The following is a 23448-nucleotide window of genomic DNA, read 5'->3' on the forward strand; positions in this document are numbered from 1 at the left end:
GACAGGTTAGTGTGCCATAGGTATACACAGGAAGTATACAACCTGAGTGCTGCATACATCAGGTTTGCAAAGAAGCTGATTTCTAAGTGAGAACCATAAGTCTGAATAAAATCAAGTTAAATTAATTTGCAGACAGTAAGAACATTACAGAGAGAGGTATCAGAGAAAACCATTTAAGACAGTGAAGAAAAGTTAAATATTATTTTATCTGGGTATCAGAGTGCCAGAGTAGGGATATAGAATAAATACCCAAAAATAATAATTGCAGGATCACATAAGAATCTGTAAGCTACGTTCAGAAGTTTAGAGAGTATCTTAAAAACCTTAGAAAACCACTGAATGTTTACACTTATCCATGCATCCATCTATCCATCTACACATTCAGTATATTCACCTTAGAATTTTCCATTTTTAGACGGTGTGATTTCAGCAGAGAGATGGACACTTAACCCATGGAACAGATTAGAGAACCCAGAAGGAGAACCACACAAAAAGCCCACCTGGGGACTTCCCTGGTGGTGCAGTGGTTAAGAATCCACCTGCCAATGCAGGGGACACAGGTTTGAGCCCTGGTCTGGGAATATCCCACGTGCCGTGGAGCAATTAAGCCCGTGGGCAGCTAAGTGCGCCATAATTACTGAGCCTGCACTCTAGAGCCCGTGAGCCACAACTACTGAGCCCGTGCACTGCAACCACTGAAGCCCTCATGCCTAGAGCCCATGTTCCACAACAAGAGAAGCCACAGCAACGAAGAGTAGCCCCCGTGCGCTGCAACTAGGGAAAGCCCGTGCGCTGCAACTAGAGAAAGCCCGTGCACAGCAATGAAGACAAAACGCAGCCAAAAATAAATAAATAAATCTATTTTTAAAAAAATACCACCTGATTTTCAACAAACATGTAAAAGCTATTCACGAGAGGATGTAGAGTCTTTGGCAAATGGAGCTGGAGCAGTGGACATCCATAGGTGATTAACAAACCTTCAACACCAACCTCATGTTTTATACAAGAATTAACTCAAAATGGATCATGGACTTAAAAGTAAAATATAAAAATATAAAACTTTCAAGAATAAAGAAAGAAACATGGTCTAGAATCTTGGGGATCTATGGTTAGAAATAGAGTTCTTAGATTTGAAAACAAAAGCATGATTCATAAAAGGAAATTTTGATCTATTGGACTTCATCAAAATGAAAATCTTCCTTTCTGAAAGACCATTTTAAGAATAAAAGAAAATAAGCTCCAAAATGGGCAAAACTGTTTGCAAACCATTTATCCAACAAGGGGCAAGTAGGTAGAAAATATTTTAAAATTCTCAAAACTGAGTATTAAAAATACACAGTCAGATCATCAGCAAAAGACATTAACAGAACTTTCACTGAAGTTTCAACCTTGCCAGAGTACTTCGTTGAAGTGTCTCTGAAAACTGATAATCTCACGGTCTCCTGTCACTCAGTTTCTTTCAGGAGCCAGAGAATAAATTTTCTAAATTCCCACTGTCTATATCTTCTTATAAAGTTTTAATTGTAAATGTTTGGCTATCATATTTCTTTTTTACTTTTATTTCTTCTTTAAACTCCTGGTCTGCTATGCTAGTCCACCATTTTGCCACATAGTTAGTATGAAATAAGTTTCCACTCAATAAGCGTGTTTATGTGTGTGCTCCTCCCCTCCTTGCCATGGTTTAGTGACGTTTTGGAGAAATAAGATGACGGATATCTGGTCCCATGATGATTTCATCATAATTCTAAAATGCCACCAAGGTCTTTGAATTGCACTGCAGTCATGTGTGAATAAAGCAATGCTACTAATTTATTGCATCCAGTAAAAAATGGATAAAACTAAACATGGAAATCCATAATCTACTGGCAAATATTCTACAGCCGAAGACTCTTTAAAAGAAAAGATATAAACAGGTTAATGATAAATATACCTAAAGATAATTGACCACATATATCGAAAACTCACCAGATACTCACCAGTAAAGACAACCCACATAATGGGTGAAAATATTTGCAAACTATGCGACTGACAAGGGATTAATCTCCAAGATATACAAACAGATCATGCAGTTCTATATCTAAAAAACAAACAACCCAATCAAAAAATGGGCAGATCTAAATAGACATTTCTCCAAAGAAAACATACAGATGGCCAAAAGGCACATGAAAAGATGCTCAGTGTCAGTAATTATCACAGTAATACAAATCAAAACTACAATGAGGTATCACCTCACACTGGTCAGAATGGCCACCATCACAAAAAAAAAAAAAAGAAAGAAAAATTCTACAAACAATAAATGCTGGAGAGAGTGTGGAGAAAAGGGAACCCTCCTACTCTGTGTAGGAATGTAAGTTTGTACAACTACTATGGAGAACAGTAGGGAGGTTCCTTAAAAAACTAAAAGTAGAATTACCATATGATCCAGCAGTCCCACTCCAGGGCATATATCTCAAAAAAAACATAATTAGAAAAGATTTTTGCACTCCAAGGTTCACTGCAGCACTATTTACAAGATCCAAGACACGGAAGCAAACTAAATGTCCATCAACAGAGTAATGGATAAAGAAGCTGTGGTACATATATACAAAGGAATATTACTCAGCCATAAAAAAGAACAAAATAATGCCATTTGCAGCAACATGGATGGACCTAGAGATTACCATACTAAGTAAAGAAGTCAGAAAGAGAAAGACAGGAGTTTCAAGATGGCGGAGGAGTAAGACACAGAGATCACCTTCCTTGCCACAAATACATCACAAATACATCTACGTGTGGAACTGCTCCTATAGAACACCCACTGAACACTGGCAGAGGACCTCAGACCTCCCAAAAGGCAAGAAAATCCCCACGTACCTGGGTAGGGCAAAAGAAAAAAGAAAAAACAGAGACAAAAGAATAGGGACGAGGCCTGCAACAGTGGGAGGGAGCTGTGAAGGAGGAAAGGTTTCCACACAATAGGAAGCCCCTTCATGGGCAGAGACTGGGGGAGGGCTGAGGGGGGAAGCTTCGGAGCCACGGAGGAGAGCACAGCAACAGGGGTGCAGAGGGCAAAGCGGAAAGATTTCCACACAGAAGATTGGTGCCGACCAGCACTCACCAGGCCGAGAGGCTTGTCTGCTCACCCGCCGGGGCGGGTGGGGCTGGGAGCTCAGGCTTGGGCTTCCGAGGACAGATCCCAGGGAGATGACTGGGGTTGGTGGCGTTAACACAGCCTGAAGGGGCTAGTGCGCCACAGGTAGGGAGGGAGTCTGGGGAAAAGTCTGGAGCTGCTGAAGAGCCTTTTATCTTAGCCTCTTTGTTTCCTCCTGTAGAGGGGATTAAGTGCAGAGGAGAGGGGATTAAGAGCGCTGCTTAAAGGAGTTCCAGAGACGGGCGTGAGCCACGGCTATCAGCGTGGACCCCAGAGGCTGGTATGAGACGCTAAGGCTGCTGCTGCCGCCACCAAGAAGCCTGTGTGCGAGCACAGGTCACTATCCACACCTCTCTTCCAGGGAACCTGTGCAGTCCGCCACTGTCAGGGTCCCGTGATCCAGGGACAACTTCCCAGGGAGAACACATGGCGAGCCTCAGGCTGGTGCAACGTCACGCCGGCCTCTGCCGCCGCAAGTTCTCCCTGCATCCGTACCCCTCCCTCCCCCCGGCCTGAGTGAGCCAGAGCCCCCGAATCAGCTGCTCCTTTAACCCCGTCCTGTCTGAGCGAAGAACAGATGCCCTCCAGTGACCTACATGCAGAGGCGGGGCCAAATCCAAAGCTGAACTCTCAGAGCTGTGCGAACAAAGAAGAGAAACGGAAATCTCTCCCAGCAGCCTCAGGAGCAGTGGATTAAATCTCCACAATCAACTTGATGTACCCTGTATCTGTGGAATACCTGAATAGACAATGAATCATCCCAAATTGAGGAGGTGGACTTTGGGAGAAATGATATATATATTTTTTTCTCTTTTACTTTTTTTGTGTGTATGTGTGTGATTTTCTCTGTATAGCTTTGCTTTTACCATTTGTCCTAGGATTCTGTCTGTCCGTTTTTTTTTGTTTGTTTGTTTTTTTAAATATAATTTTTAGTGCTTGCTATCATTGGTGGATTTGTTTTTTGGTTTGGTTGCTCTCTTCTTTCTTTCTTTCTTGTTACTTTTAAAATATTTTTTAATAATTATTTTTTATTTTAATAACTTTATTTCATTTTATTTTATCTTCTTCTTTCCTTTTTCTTCCCTCCCTTTTATACTGAGCCCTGTGAATGACACGCTCTTGTTGCTCCAGCCAGGTGTCAGGGCTGTGACTCTGAGGGGGGAGAGCCAAGTTCAGAATATTGGTCCACGAGAGACCTCCCAGCTCCATGTAAAATCAAACGGCAAAAAACTCCCAGAGATCTCCATCTCAATGCCAACACCCAGCTCCACTCAATGACCAGCAAGCTCCAGTGCTGTATAACCTATGCCAAACAACTAGCAAGAAAGGAACACAACCACAGCCATTAGCAGAGAGTCTACCTAAAATCATAATCAGGCCACAGACAGCCCAAAACATACCACCAGACGTGGATGTGCCCACCAGAAAGACAAGATCCAGCCTCATCCACCAGAACACAGGCACTAATCCCATCCACCAGGAAGCCTACACAACACACTGAAACAACCTCAGCCACTGGGGGCAGAAACCAAAAACAATGACAACTACGAACCTGCAGCCTGCGAAAAGGAGACCCCAAACACAGTACGTTATGCAAAATGAGGAGACAGAGAAACACACAGCAGATGAAGGAGCAAGATAAAAACCCACCAGACTTAACAAATGAAGAGGAAATAGGCAGTCTACCTTAAAAAGAATTCAGAATAATGATAGTAAAGATGAACCAAAATCTTGGAAATAGAATGGAGAAAATACAAGAAACTTTTAACAAGAACCTAGAAGAACTAAAGAGCAAACAAACAGCCATGAACAACACAATAAACGAAATTTAAAATTCTCTAGAAGGAATCAATAGCAGAATAACTGAGGCAGAAGAATGGATAAGTGAACTGGAAGATAAAATAGTGGAAATAACTACTGCAGAGAAGAATAAAGAAAAAAAAATGAAAAGAATTGATGACAGTCTCAGAGACCTCTGGGAAAACATTAAACGCACCAACATTAAAATTATAGGGGTCACAAAAGAAGAAGAGATAAAGAAAGGGACTGAGAAAATATTTGAAGAGACTATAGTTGAAAACATCCCTAATATGGGAAAGGAAATAGTTAATCAAGTCCAGGAAGCACAGAGAGTCTTATACAGGATAAATCCAAGGAGAAACATGCCAAGACTTAAATTAATCAAACTATCAAAAATTAAATACAAAGAAAAAACGTTAAAAGTAGCAGGGGAGAAACAACAAATAACACACAAGGGAATCCCCATAAGGTTAACAGCTGATCTTTCAGCAGAAACTCTCCAAGCCAGAAGGGAGTGGCAGGACATATTTAAAGTCATGAAGGACAAAAACCTACAACCAAGATTACTCCACCCAGCAAGGATCTCATTCAGATTTGACAGAGAAATTAAAACATTTATAGACAAGCAAAAGCTAAGAGAATTCAGCACCACCAAACCAGCTTTACAACAAATGCTAGAGGAACTTCTCTAGGCAGGAAACACAAGAGAAGGAAAAGATCTACAATAACAAACACAAAACAATTAAGAAAATGGTAATAGGAACATCCATTTTGATAATATCCTTAAATGTAAATGGATTAAATGCTCCAAACAAAAGACATAGACTGGTGGAATGGATACAAAAACAAGATCCATATATATGCTGTCCAGAAGAGACCCACCCCTAGGGACACGTACAGACTGAAAGTGAGGGGATGGAAAAAGATATTCCATGCACAGAGAAATCAGAAGAAGCTGGAGTAGCAATTCTCATATCAAACAAAATAGACTTTAAAACAAAGACTATCACAAGAGACAAAGAAGGACACTACATAATGATCAATGGATCAATCCAAGAAGAAGATATAACAATTGTAAATATTGATGAACCTAACATAGGAGCACCTCGATACATAAGGCAAATGCGAACAACCATAAAAGGGGAAACTGACAGTAACACAGTCATATTAGGGGACTTTAAAACCACACTTTCACCATGGACAGATCATCCAAAATAAAAATAAATAAGGAAACACAAGCTTTAAATGACACATTCAACAAGATGGACTTAATTGATATTTATAGGACATTCCATCCAAAAACAACAGAATACACTTTCTTCTCAAGTGCTCATGGAATATTCTCCAGGATAGAGAATCATATCTTGGGTCACATATCAAGCCTTAGTAAATTGAAGAAAATTGAAATTGTATCAAGTATCTTTTCTGACCACAACGCTATGAGGCTAGATATCAATTACAGGGAAAAATCTGTAAAAAATACAAACACATGGAGGCTAAACAATACACTACTTAACAACTAAGAGATCACTGAAGAAATCAAAAAATACCTAGAAAAAATGACAATGAAAACACGACAACCCAAAACCTGTGGGATGCAGCAAAAGCAGTTCTAAGAGGAAGTTTATAGCAATACAATCCTACCTTAAGAAACAAGAAACATCTCAAGTAAACAACCTAACGTTACACCTAAAGCAATTAGAGAAAGAAGAACAAAAAAACCCCAAAGATAGCAGAAGGAAAGAAATCATAAAGATCAGATCAGAAATAAATGAAAAAGAAATGAAGGAAACGATAGCAAAGGTCAATAAAACTAAAAGCTGGTTCTTTAAGAAGATAAACAAAATTGATAAACCATTAGCCAGACTCAACAAGAAAAAAACGGAGAAGACTCAAATCAATAAAATTAGAAATGAAAAAAAGGAGAAGTAACAATTGACACTGCAGAAATACAAAGGATCATGAGAGATTACTACAAGCAACTCTATGCCAATAAAATGGACAACCTGGAAGAAAGGGACAAATTTTTAGAAATGCACAACCTTCCAAGACTGAACCAGGAAGAAATAGAAATTATGAACAAACCAATCACAAGCACTGAAATGGAAAATGTATTTAAAATCTTCCAAAAAACAAAAGCTCAGGGGCAGATGGCTTCACAGGTGAATTCTGTCAAACATTTAGAGAAGAGTTAACACCTATCCTTCTCAAACTTTTCCAAAATATAGAGAGGGAGGAATATTCCCAAACTCATTCTACAAGGCCACCATCACCCTGATACCAAAACCAGACAAATATGTCACAAAGAAAGAAAACTACAGGCCAATATCACTGATGAACATAGATGCAAAAATCCTCAACAAAATACTGGCAAACAGAATCCAACAGCACATTAAAAGGATCATACACCATGATCAAGTGGGTTTTATCCCAGGAATGCAAGGATTCTTCAATATACGCAAATCAATCAATGTGATACACCATATAAACAAATTGAAGAATAAAAACCATATGATCATCTCTATAGATGCAGAGAAAGCTTTTGACAAAATTCAATACACATTTATGATAAAAACCCTGCAGAAAGTAGGCATAGAGGGAACTTACCTGAACATAATAAAGGTCATATATGACAAACCCACAGTCAACATTGTCCTCAGTGGTGAAAAACTGAAACCATTTTCACTAAGATCAGAAATAAGACAAGGTTGCCCACTCTCACCACTATTATTCAACACAGTTTTGGAAGTTTTAGCCACAGCAGTCAGAGAAGAAAAAGAAACAAAAGGAACCCAAAGCAGAAAACAAGAAGTAAAGCTGTCACTGTTTGAAGATGACATGATACGATACATAGAGGATCCTAAAGATGCTACCAGAAAACTACTAGAGCTAATCAATGAATTTGGTAAAATAGTAGGACACAAAATTAATGCACAGAAATCTCTGGCATTCCTAGACACTAATGATAAAAGACCTGAAAGTGAAATTAATAAAACATTCCCATTTACCATTGCAACAAAAAGAATAAAATATCTAGGAATAAACCTACCTAAGGAGACAAAAGACCTGCATGCAGAAAATTATAAGACACTGATGCAAGAAATTAAAGATGATACAAATAGCTGGAGAGATATGCCATGATCTTGGAGTGGAAGAATCAACATTGTGAAAATGATTATACTACCCAAAGCAATCTACAGATTCAATGCAATCCCTATCAAACTACCACTGGCATTTTTCACAGAACTAGAACAAAAAATCTCACAATTTGCATGGGAACACAAAAGACCCTGAATAGCCAAAGCAATCTTGAGAAAGAAAAACGGAGCTGGAGGAATCAGGCACCCTGACTTCAGACTATACTACAAAGTTACAGTTATCAAGACAGTATGGTAGTGGCACAAAAACAGAAAGATAGATCAATGGAACAGGACAGAAAGTCCAGAGATAAACCCATGCACATATGGTCACCTTACCTTTGATAAAGGAGGCAAGAATATAAAATGGAAAAAAGACAACCGCTTCAACAAGTGGTGCTGGGAAAACTGGACAGCTACATGTAAAAGAATGAAATTAGAACACTTCCTAACACCATACACAAAAATAAATTCAAAATGGATTAAAGACCTAAATATAAGGCCAGAAACTATCAAACTCTTAGAGGAAAACAGACAGAACACTCCATTACATAAATCACAGCAAGATCCTTTTGGACCCATCTCCTAGAGAAATGGAAATAAAAACAAAAATAAAGAAATGGGACCTAATGAAACTTCAAAGCTTTTGCATAGCAAAGGAAACCATAAACAAGACCAAAAGACAACCCTCAGAATGGGAGAAAATATTTGCAAATGAAGCAACTGACAAAGGATTAATCTCCAGAAATTACAAGGAGCTCATGCAGCTCAATATCAAGAAAACAAACCTCCCAATCCAAAAATGGGCAGAAGACCTAAATAGACATTTCTCCAAAGAAGATATACAGATTGCCAACAAACACATGAAAGAATGCTCAACATCACTCATCATTAGAGAAATGCAAATCAAAACTACAATGAAATATCACCTCACACCAGTCAGAATGGCCATCATCAAAAAATCTACAAACAATAAATGCTGGAGAGGGTGTGGAGAAAAGGGAACCCTCTTGCACTGCTGGTGGGAATGTAAATTGATACAGCCACTATGGAGACCAGTATGGAAGTTCCTTCAAAAATTAAAAATAGAACTACCATACGACCCAGCAATCCCACTGCTGGGCATATACCCTGAGAAAACCATAATTCAAAAAGAGTCATGTACCACAATGTTCACTGCAGCTCTATTTACAATAGCTAGGACATGGAAGCAACCTAAGTGTCCATTTACAGATGAATGTATAAAGAAGATGTCACATATATACAATGGGATATTACACAGTCATAAAAAGAAACGAAATTGAGTTATTTGTAGTGATGTGGATGGACCTAGAGTGTGTCATACAGAGTGAAGTAAGTCAGAAAGAGAAAAACAAATACAATGTGCTAACACATATATATGGAATCTAAAAAAAAAAGGTCATGAAGAACCTAGGGGCAGGAAGGGATAAAGATGCAAACCTACTAGAGAATGGACTTGAGGACACAGGGAGGGGGAAGAGTATGCTGGGACAAACTGAGAGAGTGGCATGGACATATATACACTACCAAATGTAAAACCGATAGCTAGTGGGTAGCATCTGCATAGCACAGGGAGATCAGTTCCATGCTCTGTGACCACCTAGAGGGACGGGATAGGGAGGGTGGTAGGGAGGGAGACACAAGAGGGAAGAGATATGGGGATATATGCATATGTATAGCTGATTCACTTTGTTATAAAGCAGAAACTAACACACCATTGTAAAGCAATTATAGTCCATAAAGATGTTAAAAAAATATTGAAATTTTAAAACAATATAAAGAAATGCATTATGGAATTTAAACTATTGGGTTGTCCGCAAAGTTCATTTAGATTTTTCCGTAACAATGTATGGAAAAAACACGAACGAACTTTTTGGCCAATCCAATATATTATGTATTGTAATTGCCAGTGCTAGGACAGAAATATGCAGGTGGTAAATGGAATTTCATGTTTTAAGTTTCTTGAGCTATCCAGAAAATGGTAAAAGTATCAATGTAAGGTAGACTATAATAAGGAAAATTTGTTATTGTCTTTTAGTAATCGCTAAATGAATATCAAACGTATAGGTGGAAAAAAGAAATTGATTAACCATGAAGAAAGCAAGAAAAGTGAGAAGAGAACAGAAACATGAGACTAATAGAAAATAAATATTGATATGGCAGATTAAAATCAAATTTATGAGCACTTACACAAAGATTGTAGGAATGAATTAAAAAATAAATATACGTTGCTTACAAGACTGATCTGTTTAATATGGTATGCCAGAAAATTTGAAAACGAAAGAATAGGAAAAAAAGATATTCACACAAAAGCGTATATAACAAATCAGTGGTTCAAAGAAATATTCCCTCCTCAGAGAAACCATGTTATTTTATTTATTTATATCTCTTACCGTCCCACCCCGCTAACATAAGAATATAATCTACCTGATGAGATACATTTGTTTCTTACTCCAAGACTCTCGAAGAGCACATGGAATGTAAGAAGTATTTAATAAGCATTTGAAGACATTTCTTTATTTGTTATTTTCACACCAGTCTAGTCCTCACTTTACCCCAAGGTACTACGTCTATGTATTAATGACCTGAACATTATCAACCAGCCTTGTCTTGCCATAAACTACACTTCTCATGTGACCCTTTGTTCTTTCATTGCATCTTTAGGGCTAGACCTTTATCCTAGATACAATCACGCTTGCCTTTCCCTACCACCTGGGTGAACTGGTACAAATGCCTGATGATCCTGTTGTGTTCTATAACCAATTCAATCTGATTCGCTTTTCTGAAGATCACATTAACTTCCTGTAACTGACAAAAGAATAAATAGAAAACAAAACCATAAAACTATTATCTAAATATGGCTGGAGACATTCCATATCAGATTTATATGCATGTAAGTAGATTTTAAAGCATATGGAAAAGTTCATATAGCCTCTATCCACAGTAGGTAAAAAATGCTCAGAAAATATACAGTTCAAACAGACTGAGAGAAAAACCGAACTGCATTCTCCTTAACCAAGACAAAAATCAAGTTTCAGCAAAGTGCATGGTCTCCTCTCCTATAACAGAGGTATAGAGAATGACATGGACCAGGCTTAGCACCTGCCAGTCAGAATAATCAAACTAGAGAAGCTTAATGCCCTATCAAGGAAGGTCAGTTATGCTAGTGTGAAAACCCAGTTTAGGAGGCCTGAGAAGTTTTGAAACCCTAGACCTCTCTAAACCCTTGAAGCTTGAAAAAGTGGCTCATCTCTCCCTTTTAAGGGCTAGACTTTCTAGAAACTTAATGCACAAAGAGACCTCTGTCCTGTGAGACAATATGTTCACCACATAACTGGCCCCATCCTTCCCTGCTACACACACTAGACATATATCTGATGTTAAGTTGTGGCATAACCCAGCTGGGAATTTGCTGATCCTCATAATAAAGGAAAGGATCACTATCTCAAATTACCTAGTTAGCATTTACCAGCAGTAGCTGACAGAATACAAGCAGGATTTAATTCTGAGATTTTTTGATTCAGGGTACCGGAATATAAGATTGAATATGGCAGAATTTCTTTATTTAGGAGACATTTTTGAGGATACACATTTTAGTACTCTGTCAAGGGCCTCAGGGTTGGTATGAACTGGCTACCAAGATAGCTTCTAAAAGCTGGAAAAAGAATGAACATGCTAAGTGATGTCAAAATCCCATTGTAGACTACAGAAGAAAGGATTCAAATGCTTGGGGAAGTGGGACTGCTGGAGGGGTTACAACATGTTGGACTGGAAATGTCACCAGGTGGTTACACTCCACAGGAAGGGTTGGGGGATTCAACACCTGCCATGGACATAAGAAACATGCCCATAGAGGGGCACCAGCATTATTAAAATGTTCATTAGTTCCTCTCCTCAGCAAGCTAGGGCTGATTGTAGGAGAGGCTGTTACAGAATTAGGAACAATAATAGAAATGGAGATGATAACACCCCCAAACTGTAGATATGCACAACCATCAGAAGCCAGGGAGGTGTGATTATTGCAATGAGTAGCTGGGTTAGATTAGCAGACAAAAGGCCTGTCTAATCGACAGACATTTATGGAGATAGAAGGAGAACACAGTGCCCATAAATGCAAAAAAGTAGGCAGCCCCAGTGGGTACTATGTATCTTATAATATCAGGAGAAACCAGTTATGTGACTTTGGGTTGTAATCTCCTAAAAAATTATAATTATATGCCCATATTCCAGACCTAAGCTTATTTTCAGATCCAGGAGCCTTTTCCTTAAAAGGAAGCCAGATCTCCAGGAGGAAGGACCTAGCAACATCACAGAAACACGTGAATGGTACCTCCAGACTTCCTCCAATGGGAATTCATGGCTATTAACTCGGATAACTGCATTGGAAAAAGGAGAGCATCCAAACTTTAGAGGATTGTCTTTCATTCTCTGAGTTGACATGAGTACCAGGCGATCTGCTTGACTGGATGGGACCAGGTAATAAATATATGGTCCCCTGCTTGACTGGATGGGACCAGGTAATAAATATATTTCTTCACGTAGTTCAGCAAACAGTGGGTAAACTGGGCTCCTACACCATCTCGTAATCATTTTCTAGGCTCAGGAGCATATGATTGGGATTGACATATCTAGTAGTTGTTGAAAGTCCCATATTATGTTGTGGGCCTATAGGAAAAACATTATCAGATTGAGTGATACCAAGTGCAAGCCTCTGTAACTGACTCCCAGGATAATGAATCAGAAGTAGTCTCACACCATGGGTTAAGATGGCAGACATCAGTGGACCCTCTAGGATCTAAAGGATACAGATATGGTGTCCCTCAACATTTCTGTATTAAATTTACCATCTTGCCTCTGCAGACACCAGGTCAATCCTGAAGAGTGACAATAGACTATCCTGAATTCAATTAAGTTGTAGCATCAATCGCAGCTGCGGTCATATGTTGTATTTTTTTCTAGGTTTGGAAAATAAATTATTTTCCATTCTGATAGGAAAAGAGATCAGAAACAGTATCCAAATGAAATGGACAACTATATATATTTACAGTTTTTTTGTTCTCTCCCTCCTGACCAACCAGGGCTATGCTAACCCTCACTCATAATATAGTTGGAGAGAGCTGGATCTTCTGGATTTCATTCAGAACATCACATTGATCCACATCACATTGCTCTAGTAAGAAGAAAGGAACAGAAAAATGTGTATGTTTGGACTTTTTCTTCTAGGTGTGATTGTACCATGTAAAGATTTTAAATAGAGTGATTCAGTCAGAATTTCAGAAGCCACACTGGTGGCTTCATGGCTGGGCTCAACTTGAGATAAATAATGCCAAAAAAAAAGGCATTGAAATAGTCCCAGTGAGACATAACAGATGTTTGGCAGAGTCTTGGCAAGACAGAGGACCTGGCACACTCAACTTGGATGAAGACGATTTCATGAAGAGACAATTTGAATAGGTGTGGGTAAGGTTATGGAAACCCACAAGGGTTACTGAGGTACCTGAGGGCTCCTACAAATGAGAAACACTACCATATTTGCCCAGGAGGCAAGAGGAGGGAACAGTGTTAGTGCAGCTTGGATGAGAGTTGGAAGAAAAATCACTAGAACGTAAAGACTAGTCTTGGAGAGCCAAAACCTGTCAAGACCATGTAAAATCTAGGGGAGGAAAAAAAAGATCTATATGTTTACTCTCTAATTTCTAGTAGAAATGGATGCTTACTGTAAGGATGCTATGAAGAAACAGGTGTTTTCTCTCTTCCATGCTTACCTTTTCCTCTCCAACATGATGTATTTAGGAAGAGTCACCCAGAAAACCAGTGAGCTGGGAGAATACAGCAGCCTTGAGGAAGACGGTGTGTCAGAGTTCTGCGAACAGGGTCATGTATCAAAGCCATTGCCAACTATGAAAAGCAGGAGACCCTGGCAGCTCTTCTCTGCCGGGGTAGTGTGTAGTATCATGTACGGTGGGACCAGTCCAAGTAACTGGCTATCTCTAAGTCCTTATGTGCTGAAATCAGGCTTGCTGACACCACTTTAGATTATCTATCTTTACCATATAGCATTGTTTTGAGAGTTTTCAAGCAGAAAATACTGAAATATGCCATACAGTGTATTGGAACAATTGTTGAATCGGGTCTTAGACTTAAGTTTTGCTTGATATCAACAACACATTAATAGCTGTTTTTCATTGAGTAGCTACTGTGTTTAAGGCACTATAATGGATGCTTTATAGTCTTTATTTGATTCAGTATTCATCATAACTAGAGGTAGATGATATTAAGTCTAGAAATTTCATGTAAGAAGACTAAAGCCGAGAGACGATAAATAATCAAAGGCCATATTGAAAGTAAGTGGATGAGCCAGTGTTGAAACCCACAATTGTCTGATTAAGAATATATAAGTTTAGGGCTTCCCTGGTGGCGCAGTGGTTGAGAGTCTGCCTGCCGATGCAGGGGACATGGGTTCGTGCCCCAGTCTGGGAAGATCCCACGTGCCGCAGAGCGGCTGGGCCCGTGAGCCATGGCCGCTGGGCCAGCGCGTCCGGAGCCTGTGCTCCGCAATGGGAGAGGCCACAACAGTGAGAGGCCCGCGTACCACAAAAAAAAAAAAAAAAGAATATATGTTTAAAATGCAGATGACCAACAGGCACATGAAATCTGCTCAACATTGCTAATCATCACGGAAATGCAAATCAAAACCACAGTGATATCACCTCACTCCTGTCAGAATGGCTATCATCAAAAAAAAAAAAAAAACCCACAAATAACAAATGTTGGCGAGGGTGTGGAGGAAAGGGAACCCTCCGCACTGTTGGTGGGAATGGAAATTGGTACAGCCACTGTAGAAATAATTATGGAGGTTTCTCAAAAAACTAAAAATAGAGCTGCCATAAGACCCAGCAATTCCACTCCTGTATATATATCTGAGAAAAACAAAAACACTAATTCGAAAAGATACCTGCACCCCAATGTTCATAGCAGCATTATTTACAATAGCCGAGCTACGGAAGCAACCTATGAGTCCCACAACAGACGAATGGATAAAGAAGATGTGGTGTAAATACATACACAAACACACACACACACACACACACGTGCGCACACATATAATGGAATACTACTCAGCCATAAAAAAGAATGACATCCTGCCACTTGCAGCAACATGGATGGACTTGAGGGCATTATGTTAAGTAAAATAAGTCAGAGAAAGACAAATACTATATGATATCTCTTATATGTGGGATCTAAAAAAATACAACAAACTAGTGAATATAATAAAAAGAAGCAGTCTCACAGATATAGAGAACAAAGTGGTGGTTATCAGTGGGGGTGGGGGGAAGGGGTAGTACAGAGAATTTAAGAGGTACCAACTATTGGGTGTAACATAGCCTGAAGGATGTACTGTACAACATGGGGAATATAGCCAATAGCTTTTAATAAGTGTAAATGGAAAGTAACCTCTATTGTATAAAATTTTTTTAAAAAAACTTAAAGCCCCCCCCCCAGAAAGAATATATGGGTTTAGTCACAGACAACAATGCTCATGTGAACAGATTATGCAAAGTACTTAGAAAGATAAATATCCCACTCAGAAAAGATTTATGCAAAGCAGTATGTGATGAAATATATATAGTTTTGCACAATAATCAAATGATTACTGGAGTAACACTGATAAAATTGGAATTTGTAACTGATAATAATTAACCTTGCTAGGAATAATCAATGAAGTAGTAAAAAGCAGAAATATATTTATCTGGATGTTTAACAGTGGGTAGATTGCATAAGAATCTTCAAAAACAGAATAGACAGCATTATTGATCAACCGTTTCTGACATACTTCATAAAACTAACCTCAGCTGAGGCACAATTTCATCTCTGTGGTTCCATGTTCTATTGTAAATATATACCTCCTTATTTTCTTACCAAAATTATTTATTTGTTTTTGGTAAATAAGAAACCATTTATAATCTTGCAAAATTAAGATATTTCTAAATATATAAAAAAAGAAATCTATTCTCTCCATTTCTATTTTGTGGAGTCCAAAATAATCAGAGACCTTTCTTAAATAGTAGATTACAATAATCATAATAAACAACTTGCTATTTAAAGGAGTTTATATAAGGTCAATACGCTATAGCATTTAGTAATAACAGGTTTAATTCTGATGTTTTTATGAGTAAGAGTGTTTTCAAAGTTGAGATTGCTTTCCTAAGTCTTTGTCTTCACAACTACCTGACAGGTGATTTGTGAGTTTGTGTCACAGTTGGACAGTGTGCATCCATCTAAGAAATAACAAACACAGGGACCTCTTGGAACAGATGGAAGGCATTCATGGATGGTTTCACCTACTTAGCAAATTGGCAAATTAACCAAGGAGTCTGGGTTCTGATATTGAAATAGTTTCTTACTAGCATCACTGCAGAAGTCGTCAATGACAGCTGCTGTCTCTAAGTATTTTAAACTCTTAGTCAAGCCTCAGTTCTCGAGACTTCATTTTGCATTTGGAAAAATAAGTCCCAGTAATAAATATTGGGCTTTTTTTGCATGCTTTTTTTTTTTTTTTCAATTTTCTTAGGAAGCTTTCTTATACTGAAGAGGAAAAATGTTACAGGTAGAAGAACTATATTATAGATAAGGAAAAGAGGGGGCTATTTATAAAATAAATACCAAGTTTCAAGTTTTGCACTTTCACAGATTTTCCATGAAAATTACTCATCATGTATAATTCTCTTTCATTAAAAAATAGTCACATTTGACTGAAAATATGAACACCTGCCTGACCCATAATCCTAATCTTCAGAAGGCCAGGATATGTAATTTGGGTTCCCTCTGCCTTCCACCATTTCCTTCCTTTTTTTCTCAGAATGTCAAGAATGCTTTCTAAAGTGAGATAAATTATGTTATTAGACATCAATCCATCCTTGTTTTATTTTTTTAAAGACTTTCCTAATGGTATGAGTACATTCTGATTTTCCTTTTGGATTATTTTTTGTCGTTTTTCCTGAAGACTGATTTAGGTCAGGGTTTATTTTCTTCTTCCTTAGTTAAAAAAATTAATCTCTTGAAAGTTGAATATATGATTTTAAGAGAAGTACTTTCATTTTCTTCAATTATTGTTCTTATGAGCCATATTTATACTGATACTCCATATGCACTGAGACCACAACTAAAAGCTTATACAGAAAATTTTCGTATTTTAGTTCTTTACCATCTCTTTATAAAGTTCTTAATGAATTAGGGTGCTGAGAAATTTAAGCTTTTTTTTTTTTTTTTTTTGCGTTACGTGGGCCTCTCACTGTTGTGGCCTCTCCCGTTGGGGAGCACAGGCTCCGGACATGCAGGCTCAGCGGCCATGGCTCACGGGCCCAGCTGCTCCGCGGCATGTGGGATCTTCCCGGACCGGGGCACGAACCCATGTCCCCTGCATCGGCAGGCGGACTCTCAACCACTGCGCCACCAGGGAAGCCCAAGCATTTTTTAATAGTTGTTCTGCCACAGCTGCTTCTTTATTTACCATCCCAATTAATAATATGTAAAACTAAATTATATATTAATTAAATCCATGGGTAACACTAAATTGGGAGCAGTTGTAAATGAGAGCAGTCACACAAAAGTGTTATGATATAGAAATCTGAGAAGAAAAAAAAAGTTTTAAAAATGTTTAACTTGAGGAAATGTAATTTTTCTTAGGTAGAGAAAGTTACTGGGCTTTTTGCCAGTCTTTGCCTCTATTCAACATGTATGTGTTGGTATAAATCCTGATTAGAACCCTAGGAAGTAATGATTGTTTATTTGAAGCTTTGGAAAATACAGAAACTTTAGCTTTCAGCACCTTAATGCCTTATCCGCATAGGACCATGTGGAGTAAATCATAGCTCTCCTGTACTACACTGTTTCTTGTTTTCTTTTACATTACATTTAACATATAATTTATCTCTAAGCATAAGTCTTTCCTTTTATTTGAGACGATGTATAAAATCTTTCATACAGGCTCTGCAGCTCACAGCTTTTTAAATTAACTCGACTTGTGTTAATACTAGTAACATTTATTTTTGCCTGGACTTCTGTATGGAAGTTGATTTAAGAAAATACGAAGGGAACTCATATTTTATTTGCTAATTTTCCCCATCATAGTTATTTCAGTCAAAAACCCTTAAGAGACATCTAAATGAGCAACATACTTTTCTATGTTTATTGGGATGATAAAATGGTTAATACTGTAATATCACAACATAGTAAGTACTGGTATCTTAAGAAATTATGTATAATGAGAGAGAAGATAGATGAGCATAACACAAATACAGCAAATATATATAAATTGAAATGATTAAGAATTAATCTTCACTTAAATGTGAATAAAAAAGTAGGCTCATATAATGAAATGAGAGTCTTGGCATTTTACAAATTAAGTAGGTGATTTTTGAAACCAAGAAATTTGAGAGCTGTAGGGATACCCTAATCATAGAATAATAAAATATTATATCAGTAAATAATCTCTGAGTTTTTGGCTAAGAATTTGTGGCAAAGAAAGGGGTGAATTATCATAAACTATGGGTAGAACTAAAGCTAGAACTTAAGTATTCTGATTTACATTTTGGTGTTATCATCACTGTACCCTGTGGCCAGTGTACTGCATTTCTCAGGGCCAATATTTAACTTATATTAAGATATTAATAAGCTTTCACTAAAACATGCATTGCTTTTTAACAGACTGGAACAGAGATCAATCTATCAGCCATGAAAATATCAAATTTTTGCTCAGCAACTCCCTTCAGATTACAACGAGCATTGTCCAAGGAATGGAGACATTCAAGATGGTATTTCTGTTTTGAGGAACTTAAAACTGGGCTTTATAGATTAAAAAATCATATTCAGAAAAAGCACAATAATGAGAAGCACTGTTAAATGCTGTTGGAGTATTAAAGACAAAATATTCTACTGCATTTTAGAAGAGAAAGAATTTACTGAAAAAGAGTCATCTGTTAAAGCATTATTAGATGAATGAGCTTCAAAGCACCAAAACCTATAAATCAATAGAAAAACAAGAGAAAAGCATTATACATGGAGGGATTCTCAATTAGAAAATGCACAGATATGGAAAGAATGTTTTCTTCAGGATGATTAATTTTACTGAATTAGACATTGCTTTAGATATAGCATGAGGACAATTCAGAAGACACTTTTATGAAACCATTTATTACTTTAAATATTAAGATAATTTTTAAGCAAGTTTTTGAAATTTACAAGGCAATGTTCTAAGGACTGAAAGGAACTTGAGAATTTCTTTGTAGGATGAATTTGAGAATAAATTTTATACCCTGGTCAAACATACTACATGGTCTTTTAGCATTATGAATGATTTCAACAGCTATGACTTTAAAATATACAAACAGCTCATACAACTCAATAATAAAAAAACAAACAACCCAATCAAAAAATGGGCAGAAGACCTAAATAGACATTTCTCAAAAGAAGACTCCTGGGCATATAACTGGACAAAATTATAATTTGAAAAGATACATGCACCTCTATGTTTATAGCAGCACTATTCACGGTAGCCAAGACAGGAAAGCAAACTAAACGTCCATAGACAGATGAATGGATAAAGAAGATGTGGTACATGTATACAATGGAATATTACTCAGCCATAAAACAGAATGAAATAATGCCATTTGCAGCAACATGGATGAACCTAGAGACTATCATACTAAGTGAAGTAAGTCAGAATGAGAAACACAAATATTATGATATCACTTATAAGTGGAATCTAAAATGTGGTACAAATGGACTTACTATGAAACAGAAACAGGTTCACAGACATAGAGAACAGACTTGTGGTTGCCAAGAGGGAGGAGGGTGGGGGAGAGATGAATTGGGAGTTTGGGATTAGCAGATGCAAACTATTTTATATATATATATATATATATCTGAATCACTTTGCTGTACACCAGAAACTAACACAACATTGTAAATCAACTATATTTCAATAAAATAAATTTTAAAAAAGGAAATTTTAACTATTGTTGGGCTGTACCCTGCAGGCCTACAAGGCCTGTGCTTGCCCAGCTTCAAGACTGAAGAAAGAGCCCAGAGTCAGCGACAGAGACATCAATGGTTTAATGCATGGGGGAGCTTACATGTTCGAAGCAAGGTCCTGGAGCAACACCGGAGGTCAGTCATGTGTGTAGGGTGTAGGTGAAGCAGGCACTGATCAAGCAGGGGATGTACAGAGAGCAAGAGAACAGCCATCTTGAGTGGTCTGACCATACACCTATGAAGGAAACCAAGTTCTTAATTAGGTAGTGGCATTGCCACAGGAAATCACTCTTACAGAGCTTGGTGAGTTAAGTAGATATATAATCTGAGCCTTTGGTATTTAACCTGATGGTTTGCTACTCATTAAGACCAAACAGAATTCCCTAAAATGAGACTTGCAAAGGGATTCCATGTTGCTTCAATAAATTGTGATATTTAAGAGCAAGTCAATCAGTAAAACTCACTTTTGGAACATATATTATAAGAATATATAAGAAACTATTGCTTCTCATCATAACTTAACTAACTCCTCACCTTCTAACTTTCTTCAGTATCATCCTTGACTTGATCACCCCACTTACCTGGTTCATTTTTATTGGCTTGTTTTGGCTCCCACCATCCTGAATGGAACTTTTGGTATAAGTTCTTTAGGTATAACTATTAAATTTCAAAACCTGGTCCCATAGGCCAAGACTGAAAATTGCATTTGATATATTTATGACTTGCTTTCTTCACCTGCCTACATGTACAAACACAGCTAAATCTACAGCCATTGCTCATTATTCAGCCACTAAACCAGATTTAATAATGTGGAGCCCTTTCTTATTTACGACCAGACAACTTTCAGTTTCTGTTAATAAACTGTCCTAGTTTGAACCTTGACATTTAATATAGACATCAAAATGTTGTAGGCAAGAGTATGGAAACAAAAAGTGATATTTTATAAGATTAATGTATCTACAACATGCAGAAAGCATTGGAGCAGAGTGGAAAAAGAATAAAGGAAACTATTACAATAGTTCAAAACTGGGGTGACATTGCCCAAGATAGAGTAAATACAGTGGTTATGCTAAGACAGTATATGTATTATTATGCAGATGCATAATAATTTGAAGAGAAAAATTAACAGCACCTAGTGACTAACTAAAGGAAGAAAGAAAAAAGAAAAATGCTGCATTGTTCTAGAACCCAGTCTTTAAGAGACAACAGTATCACTAAAAGAAATCAGAAAACCTAGAGAAGAATGGATTATGATAAAATTAATGCTTGTTTAATTTGAGGCTAAAGCATCCAGGTGGAGACATTCTGCATGGAAATTCAACATCAGAATTTTGAATAAATGTTCAGGACTAGATATTTTGGAAGTTATGAACGCAGAAGTGATATATGAATCCATTATGGTAGATGAGATCTAAAAATAAAAGAGAGAATAATGGAAGGGAGCTGAAATCTCAGGGTTTCATGGATATTAGGCGTAATTTTGCACAGCAAACCATAAACAAGACCAAAAGGCAACCCTCAGAATGGGAGAAAATATTTGCAAATGAAGCAACTGACAAAGGATTAATCTCCAAAATCTACAAGCAGCTCATGCAGCTCAATAACAAAAAAACAAACAACCCAATCCAAAAATGGGCAGAAGACCTAAATAGACATTTCTCCAAAGAAGATATACAGATTGCCAACAAACACATGAAAGAATGCTCAACATCACTAATCATTAGAGAAACGCAAATCAAAACTACAATGAGATATCAGCTCACACCGGTCAGAATGGCCATCATCAAAACATCTAGAAACAATAAATGTCGGAGAAGGTGTGGAGAAAAGGGAACACTCTTGCACTGCAGGTGGGAATGTAAATTGATACAGCCACTATGGAGAACAGTATGGAGGTTCCTTAAAAAACTACAAATAGAACAACCATATGACCCAGCAATCCCACTACTGGGCATATACCCTGAGAAAACCATAATTCAAAAAGAGTCATGTACTAGAATGTTCATTGCAGCTCTATTTACAATAGCCAGGAGATGGAAGCAACCTAAGTGTCCATCATCGAATGAATGGATAAAGAAGATGTGGCACATATATACAATGGAATATTACTCAGCCATAAAAAGAAATGAAATTGAGTTATTTGCAGTGAGGTGGATGGACCTAGAGTGTGTCATACAGAGTGAAGTAAGTCAGAAAGAGAAATACAAATACCGTATGCTAACATATATATATGGAATTTAAGGGAAAAAAAAGGTCCTGAAGAACCTAGGGGAAAGACGGGAATAAAGACACAGACCTACTAGAGAATGGACTTGAGGACATGGGGAGGGGGAAGGGTAAGCTGGGACAAGTGAGAGAGTGGCATGGACATATATACACTACCAAACGTAAAATAGATAGCTAGTGGGAAGCAGCCGTATAGCACAGGGAGATCAGCTCGGTGCTTTGTGACCACCTAGAGGGGTGGGATAGGGTGGATGGGAGGGAGGGAGATGCAAGAGGGAAGAGATATGGGAACATACGTATATGTATAACTGATTCACTTGTTATGAAGCAGAAACTAACACACCATTGTAAAGCAATTATACTCCAATAAAGATGTAAAAAAAAAAAAAAGAAGAAGAATGGAGCCAGTAAAATATAGAGAGAAGAGGGAAAAAGACAAGAGACAAAACAAAGATAGTATGACCTCAAAAAGAGAGGGAGATTGAGAGAAAGAAAGGGAAAGGGGGTGCGAAGATGGAGAGAGAGGGATAGAGAGGGAGAGAGGAAGGAAGGAAAAATACGATTTATCAGCAGCTGGGATGTTTTCAGGGAATGTGAGCTAAGGAAGACTAGGGTCTATCTAGACACCAAAAATAACACTGTAATTTTGAGTATAACAGTTACAGTTATGATTAACCCTCCCTGTTTGTCAGTGATCATAGGAAAAAACAGCATTAAAACAAACAAAATACACAAACACCAAATGACAAAAATAAAAGCTCCTATTTTGAGACATTAAAAAACTTACCAGCAGTTGCATTGGTTGGCTGTTGTCCTAACATCTACAGCTCTGCTTATTTAAGAAGTTCAAGGATGTCCAGTAAAGGCCAAACAACACTAGATTTATGTTAAGAACGTGTTTTTTCTTATCTGTGCTTTTTTTTTCTTTAAAAAAAAGTGATTTTTAACAAGATTGTGCCTTATAAATTTTGAAATTAAATATAATACATTGGAATTTAAAACAAGCACGTGAGAATATGAAATATAATAAATAATAAAAGACATTTTCACCTGGAAAGTAGCTAACCAGTTTGATGTTAGGTTCAAATGGGACAGTTTCTG

Source organism: Globicephala melas, chromosome 1 (assembly GCF_963455315.2).
Source record: "Globicephala melas chromosome 1, mGloMel1.2, whole genome shotgun sequence".
Lineage (NCBI taxonomy): Eukaryota > Metazoa > Chordata > Mammalia > Artiodactyla > Delphinidae > Globicephala > Globicephala melas.